Source organism: Coenobita brevimanus, chromosome 102, assembly GCF_032717465.1.
Source record: "Coenobita brevimanus isolate Jiangsu-jjx chromosome 102, ASM3271746v2, whole genome shotgun sequence".
NCBI lineage: Eukaryota > Metazoa > Arthropoda > Malacostraca > Decapoda > Coenobitidae > Coenobita > Coenobita brevimanus.
The window spans coordinates 1,751,645-1,764,446 of NC_137055.1; the positions used below are offsets into that span (position 1 = coordinate 1,751,645).

Below are 12,802 nucleotides of genomic sequence, written 5' to 3' on the forward strand. Positions count from 1 at the left end.
CACTAATATACAGTACTAGGAAAGAAGAAATATGTATCTAAAAGTGTGGAAACTCAAAAGTATTTTGACAGGTATGCTTCAGGACACGTCACTCAGTAACCCTGATGACTCATCTACGTGTGCAGTACGCGTCACTCACTCCCTGAGGCTGCCTCTATTCAGCGTTGACAGACGTGCAGTAATTATCGCAAATACAATAATTTGGCCTCTCGTGCTTCAGGCGATAGCATGCATGCGATAATGCAATAATTTTCGTAAGTACGTGACAGGTTCGTCAATAATAAGATCATTTCAAATTATGGTAAAAATGCGATAATTTGGGTTTGAGAATCTGGCACCGCTGCCTCTATTTCACAGTCAGTTTCTCTGCGAGCATCAGCTGGAGTAGACGTAAGCTGGTATGTACCCTATATGTTTTGCCCTGTGCAGTATAGCTACCATTACCCACTGTTACATAATTCCTATGCTGAATAAACTCTTCTGATACTATCTAGAATGCCATGAAATGATAAATAATTAGTTCTCAATGTTCACACTTTTTTATGCAGTTTTCTTCCTTTTTTGCAGATCAAACAATAAAATGTCCAAAAAGCGCACCTACTCTGACGCCTTTCTTCGCCATGGCTTTGTGAATTTACCTTGTGGTGGAGAGGATCGGCCACAATGTGTGATATGTCACAAAGTGTTGACAAATGAAAGCCTCAAGCCATCAGAACTCTCAGCTCACCTCCAGAAGTGCCATCCAAATCTTCAGAATGAGGATCAGGCTTATTTTCAGCGCCGGGCTGTAGCACTGAAGAACATCCAGTTTGGTTCATCTGGAATTCAAGCCCAAAAGCTTCAAGCTGTGGTCGAAGCATCCTACTTTGTTGCATATAAAGTTGCAGAACAACAGAAATGCCACACCATTGCAGAGAATCTGATTATGCCTTGTGCGTACGAGATGGTAAGCAAGGTATGTGGGGAGGATCAAGCGAAGAAACTGAGTGCCATATCTCTATCAAACAACACAATCCGCCGACGAGTCGATGACATGGCATCAGATATCCTGTCCCAAGTTAGAGCAGAGATCAAGCAAAGCTCATATAGCAAATTCTCCTTGCAATTTGATGAATCGTGTGACATAGCTAGTTGTGCTGTTCTCCTTGGGTTCGTCCGTTACGTGCACCAGGACAAGATCAAAGAAGAGTTCCTATCATGCGAGGATCTGCTGACAACCACGAAGGGAGAAGATGTCTTCAATATCATCAAGAGTTTCTTTACCAAGAATGGATTGGATTGGAACAGCGTTCAACAGGTAGGGAAAGATTTTTTATATGAAGTCTTAATTAGTATAAATACAATGAATTACATGGCATTTAGTCATATACAGTTTTATGTATGGTATAAGTAGCTGTAGTGTAGCTAATATTTTGTACATGATTCACAAATAATATAGTGCCTGTCACACTGAAGTACTAAAGTACCAAAATAAATAAAATTAATTAAAACCATATAATTATAATGCAAAAGATATGTAAGAATGACTAAATGAAACAATCTATAATTCTATAATAATTTTTCTTCTTAATCCAGGTCTCCGTCGATGGAGCACCGTCGATGATGGGTGGTCATCGTGGATTACGGGGCCTCATACAAGCTGTGAATCCAGAAATTTCTGTAGATCATTGCATCATTCATCGGTACTCTCTTGGATCGAAAAGCCTGCCTGGTAATCTGAAGTTAGTGTTTGAAGATGTGTTGAAAATCGTCAACTTCATCAAGTCCAGGGATGTGAATTCGCGCATAGCTGTGCAAGGAAATGGGAGAGCAGTATCAAGTTCTGCTGTACCACACCGATGTTCGCTGGTTGTCACGAGGCAAGGTTTTACGTCGAGTCATTGAGCTCCAAAAGGCTATTCAGGAATTCCTGGAACAAAAAGGATCTCCTTTTGCTACCAAGTTCACTGATAAGGTGTGGCTTGCTCGACTTTGTTACTTGGCTGACATATTTGCAGAGCTGAACAGTGGTAATCTGCAACTACAGGGCTGAAACACGACTGTCATTGATGCCCATCAAACTGTGACTGCATTTCTGGGGAAACTGAGACTCTGGATTCGGCGCTTGGAAAAAGGAGTGATAGCCCAGTTCCCCATCCTAGACCAGTTTGTTGAGGAGAACAGTCATGATAATGGATCACTTCTGCAGACCATCAACGAAGAGATGAGCGACCATTTGAAGGGGCTTGAAACAAGCATGCATCACTACTTTCCAAAGAGTGACCAAGAAACAGTCAGTCTTCAGTGGATCATTCATCCCTTCTCTGTACCTGATGAAGCCATTCATGATAATGATTTTCCTGCAAAGGAGGAGTGGATCACAATGCGAGCCAATGAAGCCTTGAAAATCGAATTCCAAAACCAAAGTGCAGATTCCTTTTGGATTTCACGATTAGCTGACTCACCAACTCTGTCCAAGAGAGCCTTGAAGTTGTTGGTATCATTCTCAACAATGTATCTTTGTGAGAAGGGGTTCTCAACTGTGCTGGGGATGAAAACAAAAAAGAGGACTCGCCTGAATGTTGCAAATGATGCCAGGCTGGCACTTTCAACCACAAAGCCAAGAATTCCTCAACTAGCTTCAAGCCTGCAACTCCATCCATCCCACTGATATTCTTGACATCTTTGGCAATAGTCATTAGAGATGCACAATGTTAAATTACAATAAACAAAAGAAAATAACACTAGTGTTTTAATTTAGCCATATATATCATTGTTGACAACAATTTGTGAAAGGGGTAACATGCTTAGTGTGGCATGTTAAATTGGGTAACAAGCTGAAAAAGTTTGGGAACCACTGCTTTAAGGGGACCTCTGGGGGCTCTACCCGTGGCGGGAATCACCGTACCCGCTGGGAGGAGACTCGACCCGGGTCCGATCCACTGAGGAGTTGCAGTGAGACCCTCTTGCCTGGGGTCTCGACCTGATGTAGACCCTCCTCTCTGGTCCCGTCATCGCGGTTCAGGGAGACCCTCTTACCTGGGGTCTCGACCTGATGTAGATCCTCCTCTCAGGGTCTCGTCGTCGTGGTGCAGGGAGGCCCGTCTATGTGGGGCCTCGACCTGGTGTGGTGGCCCTCAGGACTGGGGCCAAACAGGTGGAGAAGTCGTGTCTGGCGTCGGAGGCTCTGAGGCAGGAGGAGGACAGCGTTGGTAGGCTGCTGGGCTCGCCCGGGAGTCCGGGGACTGGGGAGGTCTGTCAGGGGACGCGCCGTCAGGTGTGGGCTGCGGCCTCGTCTCCTACTGGTGCCTGGGGGAGACAAGAATCTCCTTGGAGTGGGAGGTAGGTCCCGACTGGGACTTGGTCTTTGCTCGGGGGACACCTGCAGGGCAACTCTCCCGAGTGGTGTCCAGCTACTCCTGCAGGAGTTGGCTGAAGATAGAGGACACACGGAGGCCGTGTTCTCTCTCTTACACAGGAGGGTAGCACAGAGGCAACTCTCTCTTGTCTCCGACACAGCCGTGGCGCCAGGTCGATCGGCCCTGGGACCCACTTTTGGCTTTATACAAGGGGCTCTTACCCTTGGGGTGGCTAGGGGTGGTGGCCCCTTATAGCTCACTATTGGGCCTCCTGCCCTGTTGGTGATAGAGGGTATTTCTCCCTCACAGTTCACTAAAGGACCTCCTGTCCTGGTAGTGGCAGAGTGTATTTCTCCCTCGTGGCTCACTGTGGCAGAGGGTACTGGCCCCTCGTGGCTCACCAGAGATGTGGCAGAGGGTGGTGTTCCCTCGTGGCTCACTGTGGCAGAGGTGCGAACACCTCGTGGCTCACCAAGGGACCTCCTGCCCTTCTGGGGTGAAGCTGTGGTCGTCACCACAATACTACTAGGGACTGATTTTATATCAGTCCCACCCCACTGCTGTCGATGGTCAACCCGCCGTTGAAGTTGTTGCGGATCTAGGCTCACCTGGCGTTGGGGCAGTTGCGGGGAGAAGGGGCACAGGTCAGTGATGGTTGGGTGACCCTTTTGCCCTGGGTCATTAACCTCCCCGTTATCCCTTCCTGGGGTGAGGGGTGGAGGGGTGGATGGTCCGGCGGCGGGCATTTTAAACATATTTCTAACAGCAGAAAAACCAAACATGACCGCTAAATTCTAGCGGGTGAAGCTGAACTGTTGCAGTATTAACCTAACCTGACTAAAACTGACCTGACCTGACCCAACCTAACCTGTTTCTAACTTAACTGAACCACCAAACCAAACAACTTAATTCTAGCTGCCGTAATCCTAACCGTGGTTTGGATGACGGAAGTCATCGCTAAATTCTAACTGCCGTAATCCTTATCACTGCCTTAACTTATACCACGTGCTTACCTTTCTGAAGACTAATGAAAAGTGGAATGGTGTACAAGAATGTTAGGTAACCTGACCTGATCTAAACTAACCTATTTCTAACCTAACTGAACCACCAAACAATACCACTAAATTCTAGTTACCGTAATCCTAACCACCATTGGACCCCCTCTCAAGTATTAAAGTATCAAGTATTAAAACTATTTCCTACCGTTGGACTGATTCGGAGACGTTGTTTATCAGATTTAGCATATTATTTTCGCAATATATCACACGAGAGAGTAAACATAAAACAGATAACGGCAAACATGCGCTGCTCCGGCGTACCAATCTCACGATTTCTCTCCCAGAGAGCATCCCCGCAGCATACCAACCCTTCTGTAGTCTCCTTCTGGTTTCAAACTGGAAAAATTCCGTTTCATTAAGGAAATAGGTAGAAATTGGTTTGGTAATAGAGTAGTAGACGAATGGAATAAGCTACCTAGTAAAGTAGTTGCTGCCTCTTCCATTGAGAGTTTCAAGCTAGATAAGCATATGACAAATAAGGGGTGGGTATAGAAAAAAAAAATCTTATAACCAATACTCATTCATTTTTTTCCTTTCAGGTTACACTACGATAGACTCTTTTTCTCCTTTCACTATCTCTCTATCTATCTATTGCCAGACGCCTTCATCCCTTATACGGGGTGGCCACAAACAAATCGCCTCCACGTCGCCCTGTCCCCCGCCATTTCACTGCTCTGCACCCAATTCACACACCCCTCTCTCATATACCTCTTCATTCCATCCCTCCATCTCATCCTTGGCCTTCTCGTCCCTCTCTCCCCCTCCACCTCACTCATATACACTTTCCTCGTCAGTCTCTCACTCTTCATCCTCTGCACATGGCCAAAACACCTCAATATGTTTCTCCTGACGCTTCCTATCACGTGCACATCCACACCACAACGCTCCTTCACATCCTTAGTTGTTAGTCTGTCTCTCCATATGACTCCACAGGCTCCTCTCAAATAACTCATTTCCACTACTCTCACTCTTGACTTGTGTCCCTCCAACAACGTCCAAGCTTCACTTCCATACGTTAGAGTTGGTATCACAATACTGTCATATAATAATTTTTTCACTTCCATGCTCACTTCCCTGCTTCTTATCACTGCTTTCAAGGAACCAGCAACCTTTCTTCCTTGTTGTACCATTTCAAGCACTTCACCCTCCAAACTTCCATCCTTACTCATCACACTACTCAAGTACTTAAACGTACTCACATTTTCCATTTCCTCATCATCCAACCTCACTGTACATTCACTGACTTCTCTTCTCTCGAAGACCATAACTTTACTCTTCCGTACATTTACCTTTAAATTCCGTTTCTTACACACTCTCCCAAACTCATCCACCAAGCCTTGCAACTCCCCTTCGTCTTTACTTAACAACACAGAATCATCTGCAAATAACAGTACAGGGAGTTTCCAAACACTGCCCTCTCTCATTAGGGTCACCCTGACATCCACTGCCCTACTTGTATCTCTTTTATTACCCCGTCCATGTGCAGATTGAACAACCATGGAGACATGACACATCCCTGTTTCAGTCCAGCCTTCGTTTCGTTTTTCATTTCGTTTTTAAAGGCTCCAACATGCTTGCATGTGTCGGCCTTGGTCACCTAATGGCGGCTCTCCACGCTGCACGATCCATTGCAGCCTCCCTGTTCAGTCCCTTAACCCTGAGGTCACACTTAATGACCTTGTCCCATGGCTTTCTCGGTCTACCCCTCATAACCCCATCCCCAATATTAACACTTCTCACCTTCCTCACCCAATTATCATCCCCCATCCTCTCCACATGTCCAACCCATCTCAATCTCTCTCTCCTCATCACAACACCAATACACTCCAGTCCCATCCTGCCTCTCAACTCTTCCATCGTAAACCCAGACCCTCCAGGCCTTGGACGCAGGGACGCACTGCACATCCACCTAATCATTGTCATTTCTGTACGTCTGAGCCGGTGAATATCTTCCTTCTTCACTGCCCAGGTCTCACTACCATATAGCATTACACTCCTAACACATGCTGCATACAAAGACCCCTTAGCACGTAGGGAGAGTCCTCTCAATGTCAGGAGAGGCAAGAGCTCCCTGAACTTCTTCCAACCACTTCTCACCCTAGCCACAGAGCTAGCTCCAGCCCCAGCTCCAGCACACAACATGTCCCCCAAATAACAAAACTCTTCCGCACACTCAAGAGATTTACCAGCAAGTTCAATCCTTTCACGTCTGACAATCTCCACCTGCTCATCCCGACATGCCGTACACATAAAATCAGCATTATCTCGCAGTCTACCTCTGATACCACTACATCTCTTAAGCACCCATTTATCACAAACACCGCACAAGATGGAATTACTTCCCACGCCCTTGTGGCAAACTGCACATGACCACTCTCCCTCGTCTCTGACAGCAACCCCACCAACCCTAGATATCATCACTTTTGTTTTATCTGCATTTACCCTTAAACCCTTGTGCCCCATACCATCTCTCCACTTCCTAAACCTTTCCTCCGCCTCCCTTTCATTCTCTGCTATCAACACCATATCATCAGCATACAACAACTCCCACGGGAGTCCGTTTCTAAAGTCACGTGAAAGGGCTTCAAGTACCATGGTAAACAACATGGGACTCAAGACTGACCCCTGATGCACACCAACATTCACGGAAAACTCATCACTCAAATCTCCATTCACTCTTAGCTGGGTGCGAGCACCCACATACATAGCCATAACCACCCTAACCAGCCACTCCTCCAAGCCAAGCTTTCTCATTGCCCACTTCACCACCTCTCTAGGGACTCTGTCAAAGGCCTTTTCCAAATCAACAAAAACAAAATAAAGATCACTTCTCCTACCAATATATTTTTCCTGAAGCTGTCGAACAATGAATATGGCATCAGTGGTCTCCCTACCTGGCATAAACCCAAACTGCATCTCATCAATATTCACTGTTTCACTAAGCATACCTTCTAAAACTCTCTCCATTACCTTCATTATCTGATCTAAAAGCTTTATACCTCTATAATTTCCTCTTTCCAGGGCATCACCCTTTCCTTTATACACATTTACAATTACACTCTTCAGCCAATCATCTGGGACAACACACTCATAAGTAATCCTATTTATCAGGTCAGTGACTAACCTCACCCTTACATCGCCTGAGGCCTTCAACATTTCGGCAGTCAACCCAGACACACCTGCTGCCTTCCCCACCCTCATCCTGCCTATTGCCTCACTCACAGTAGCAGTATCGAAGGGCAAGGGCCAGACACTGGATCTGCTGGCTCCAAACCTTCCCTGTCCCAGTCAAACTTCTCATTCAACAACCGGTTATAATGCTCTCTCCATGCATCTTTAATATCCTCACTGTTCACCACTACCCTTCCTTCACCATTCTTCACACATTGCTCACATTTAATATCCCGATTATCCCTCTTCACCTGACCTGCCACCCTAAATATCATATTTTTCCTTTCCCCATGATTTAGGTTATCAAGTAATAGTCTGTGTGACTCAGACTTTGCCCTGTATACCTCTCTTCTAGCCCTCCGCTTGGCAGCCAAATATTCCTCTTTGCTACCTCCCTTCTTCCATTCCCGGAAAAGCCTTCTTTTCTCCTTAACTGCAGCTTCTACACCCTCATCCCACCACCAAGTTACTTTATGTCTTGGTGGTCCTCTTGTCCAACGGCATGTTACATCAGTAACCCTCAAGAAATTGTTCTTGAGGGCTCTGTACTGTTCATTAACCCCTCTGTCTACAGCTCCCTGTTCAGGCACCACTCTCCTCAACTCGCTATAGAAGGCATCCCTTACTACTTGGTTTTTCAGCTTCCATATTTTCCTCCTAGGTACATAAGTCCTCTTTTTCATCACTTGTTCTTTAAGCACCATATCACAAATCAACAGTTTGTGCTGCTGCACACACTCCTCACTTCCTATAACTTTAACATCCCTCACTAACCAGAAAATAATCTATCTGACTGCTATTTCCCCCAGACTCATACGTAATAATAGAAAAATTCACTTAGTTCACTAGCCACATGCACTTCAGCCTTAGCACCATCATACATACCCTTCACGGCATTCAACAACTTCCCATCTACTCCATATATTCATAATACTTCCATAATCCCTGTCTATCCACCCTGTCATATGCTTTCTCCAAATCCATGAAGGCTGCCTACAACTTCTTTCCCTTCTCTAGAAACTTTTCCACTAAAGATCTAAGAATGAATATCCTGATCTACACAACCTCTTCCCTTCCTAAAGCCTCCCTGTTCTTCTCCAACTAATTCCTCTGTTATTTCTCCAACTCTGTCAATAAATATCTTACCATATATTTTCCTATTACACTAAGAAGACAAATGCCCTTATGATTACCGTACACTTCATTTTCCCCTTTTCCTTTGTACAGGGAATCCACTCACTTGATGTAGTGCTGCCTACTTCTTCCTTATCCTTTATCATTCTTTTTCTGTGCCTGCCCTCCTCTCTTCCTATTTCTCCTATCTTTCCTGTCATTTCTCATTGCTTGTCTTTCCTTTACAGGTGGCTTTACATTGAGTGACAAGCCGAATGGTTTCCTGTAAGCCAAGAAACCATTTACAGCACTGGGTGGTAACCATATAACCAAACCATACGTGCTCCCTACGTGTCAGCAAGTTGGTTGGTGGAGGGTTAGTGCCCCTCCCTGTAAAACAAATAACTCAAAGTCGAATGGCCACCCGTTATGGGATTATGGAGTCTGGCAATAGGTAGATAGATAGACAGACTTCCAATCCTCTGGGACTCTGCCTTCCTCCCAGGCCAATCCGCACATCCATGTCCATTCTACTACTATAACCTCCCCATGCTTCGGCTTTTCACCAAACACTTCATCAATTCTCGGGGCTTTCCCCATTTTGACTTTCTTCATTGCTTCCACTACTTCCATCCTACTGATTTCTTCTTCCCTTCTCACCTCCCTCCTTGTCCTAGCCATTCCCCTTCCACTTATACTTGCATTATTTTCATTCTCTATGCTTAACAGTTCCTTAAAGTGTTCTCTCAATCTGCTTCCTTTTTCTCCCTTCTCCACTATACCCTAAATGAAGTTGGGGTTCACTCAGACATAATAGCTCAGATCACCACGTGAATCACCTTAAGCAGTAGACCTACAGTGTTACCACATCAAGCGCGGAGGGGCTGGCTGGTGAGGTGCTGTACCACTTCTTTTATGAGTCACTGTTCCCCTTTCAAGAATGTGTTCTTTCACTCTTTTGATGATATTTTTGATACCAGTAAAGGAGTTAATGATCTAAGCACCCAATAAATATTCCACCTTGCAGTGAGACTGCAAAGGAACACACACACACACACACACACACACACACACACACACACACACACTTACTCTTGAGTTAGAGCACAAATCTCATTGCATAAGTCTCTCAAGAATGGAAAATTAAAAGTGAAAAGGAAGAAATGTGAGATAATAGTATATAAAAGGACTACAAATAAGAAAGTAGATTTTGGAGTAGTTGCAAGGAGAGTGGAAAGGTTACAGGAGAATGAGAAAAAGGCAGAATATGAGAGAGAAGTGGAGGGACGATTGGGTAAATATGAATTGGAGCAGATCGGGGACGTGGAAGGTGTGTGCAAGATATTCACAGAAGATATATGTGCACCACGTGATGTGGTGTGGGGGGTGAACGGAAGACGAAAGGGGGTGCAAGGAACAGCATGGTGGAATGAAGAGGTGAGACAGGCTGTGGCACAAAAGACAAAAATATACAATGAATGGATGAGAAATTGGGGTGTGGAAGAAGTTGAGAGACGGAAGAGAAAGCTATATGTAGAAAGGAAGAGAGAGGTGAAAAGATTAGTAAGAGAGAATTAGAAGAGAGTGGATAAGGAATTTGGAAGGAATTTGAGTGTAAAGTGGAGGGACTGTAAGAAAATGTTCTGGAAAGAGGTGAAGAGAGTAAGACAGGGTGGAAGTGAAGTTAGTAGGAGAGTGAATGATAAAAATGGTAGATTACTAATGGAGAAGGGAGAAAAAGTGAGCAGATGGAGAGAACACTTTAAGGAATTTTTGAACATAGAGAATGGAAGTAATGCGAGTATAAGTGGCTGGGGAATGGCTGGGAGAAGGAGGGAGGTGAGAAGACAGGAAGAAATCAGTAGAAGTTGTGGAAGCAATGAAGAAAGTCAAATTGGGGAAAGCCCCAGGAATTGATGGAGTGTTTGGTGAAATGCTGAAGCATGAGGAAGAGATAAGCCGTGATTTCGCGAGAAATAAATCAAATATTCTGGTTGGCTAACCAACTCGGCTGGGTTGATCTTCGGCACGTGATCGCCTGTACAACAAACTATCAGCTGATCACACTCCCTCCTCCCACTTGCTCACCAACAACAAATATGGCGACTTGAATAATTAATAAACAATATCTACCTGTACATGCAAAGCATAGAAGCAATTACATGACCCAATACTTATTACTCAGAATATGCAATGACATTACAAGCATTTTTGTCATAACACCAGCCACTCCAAACATAAACGTGATGTCAGTTCAGCATATCAAGGCAGATTTTTCACCACATTCACAAGCTTACATTATCACAGAAATTTTTAGCTTGTAAATCTTATAACTTGTCTGCTTTCACCACATTTATTAAGAGTACTTTAATTTTGTGAAGATATTTGCAAGTTTAAATAATAACCACCATATAATTCTTATTTACTTAGCCATAGCTAAATATGAGGAAATGTGGGAAGAATGTGGCGAAGTACTGAGAATCAGCTGAGCGGTGTTTACATTTGCGATCCAACAGCAGCAGGTTGGAAGGGGGCAACACTGCTCCCAACCATTGTTGACGCAAAGTCAACTTGACGGGTCCCGGTTGGAATTTGATGACGTCACAATGTTGGATTTTTTCCTCGCCTGTACAAGAAAATGGCGCCCAAATCAACATTATGATATAAAAAATCAACAGAAGTCAACTTCGGTTGACTTTTAAACCTCGCGAAATCACAGCTATAGTAGTAGAATGGATGTGGAAGATGTGCAGACTGGCCTGGGAGGAAGGTAGAGTCCCGGAGGATTGGAAGTCAGGTAGAATTATTCCCTTGTACAAAGGAAAAGGGGAAAATGAAGTATGTGGTAATCATAGGGGCATTTGTCTTCTTGGTGTATGGTAGGATACTTATTGACAGAGTTAGGGAAATAACAGAGGAATTAGTTGGAGAAGAACAAGGAGGCTTTAGGAAGGGAAGAGGTTGTGTAGATCAGATATTTATTCTTAGATCTTTAGTGGAAAAGTTTCTAGAGAAGGGAAAGAAGTTGTATGCGGCCTTCATGGATTTGGAGAAAGCATATGAGAGTGTGGATAGACAAGGATTGTGGAAAGTATTAAGAATATAATTATGGAGTAGATGGGATGTTGTTGAATGCTGTGAAGAGTATGTATGATGGTGCTAAGGCTGCAGTGCGTGTGGATGGTGAACTGAGTGAATTTTTCTGTTTGAAGGTTGGGTTGAAACAGGGATGTGTCATGTCTACATGGTTGTTCAATCTGTACATGGATGGAGTTATAAAAGAGATACAAGGTAGGGCTGTGGATGTTGGAGTGGCCCTAGTGAGAGAGGGTTGTGTTTTGAAACTCCATGTACTGTTGTTTGCAGATGATACTGTGTTAAGTGAAGACGAAGGGGAGCTGCAAGGCTTGGTGGATGAGTTTGGGAGAGTGTGTAAGAAAAGGGAATCTAAAGGTGAATATAGGGAAGAGTAAGGTGATGGTCTTTGAGAGAGGTGAAGTCAGTGAATGTACAGTGAGGTTGGATGGTGAGGAAATGGAAAATGTATTTACCTATTTGTAGTATACAGGAATTGAGCAATGCTCGTGTTGTCCTGTCTCCATATCCACATTTATCAAGTCTACCTTTACACACATGAATGTTTTTCTCATGCACCACCTCTTTGTCTAAGTCGTTTCAAATATTTAAGAATATACCTAATTGTGATATACACGGAATGTACTATGCTCGTGGGTTTCTGTCGCTGTTTCTCAATAAGTCGAATTTAACTTTAAACTCGTGTAAGTTTTTTGACTGGACGATCTCTTTGTCCAGGCTATTCCATAAGTCTATACTTCTGTAAGGAAAGCTATATTTCTTGATATCCTTCAAGCAGCTTGACTTTTTCAATTTCATTCCATGTCCTCTTGTTGCTCTCTTATCCCATACAAACAGATCTTCTTTGTCAATTTTATCTACTCCCACCATGGTCCTGAACACCGCAATCATGTCTCCCCTCTTTCTCCTTTCCTCTAACGAAGGCAAATCCAGTTTTTCCAGCCTCTCTCTGTATGACAGGTCTGTCAGACTGGGGACCATCTTGGTTGCTGTTCTTTGTATTCTCTCAATCTTGTTTATATCTTT

At 44.2% G+C, this 12,802-nt stretch overlaps 1 pseudogene; it reads left to right on the forward strand.

Annotated features, from left to right (window-relative positions):
- LOC145415339 (zinc finger BED domain-containing protein 5-like) overlaps nt 1-12,802 on the forward strand; it is an 83,377-nt pseudogene that overhangs the window by 22,817 nt on the left and 47,758 nt on the right.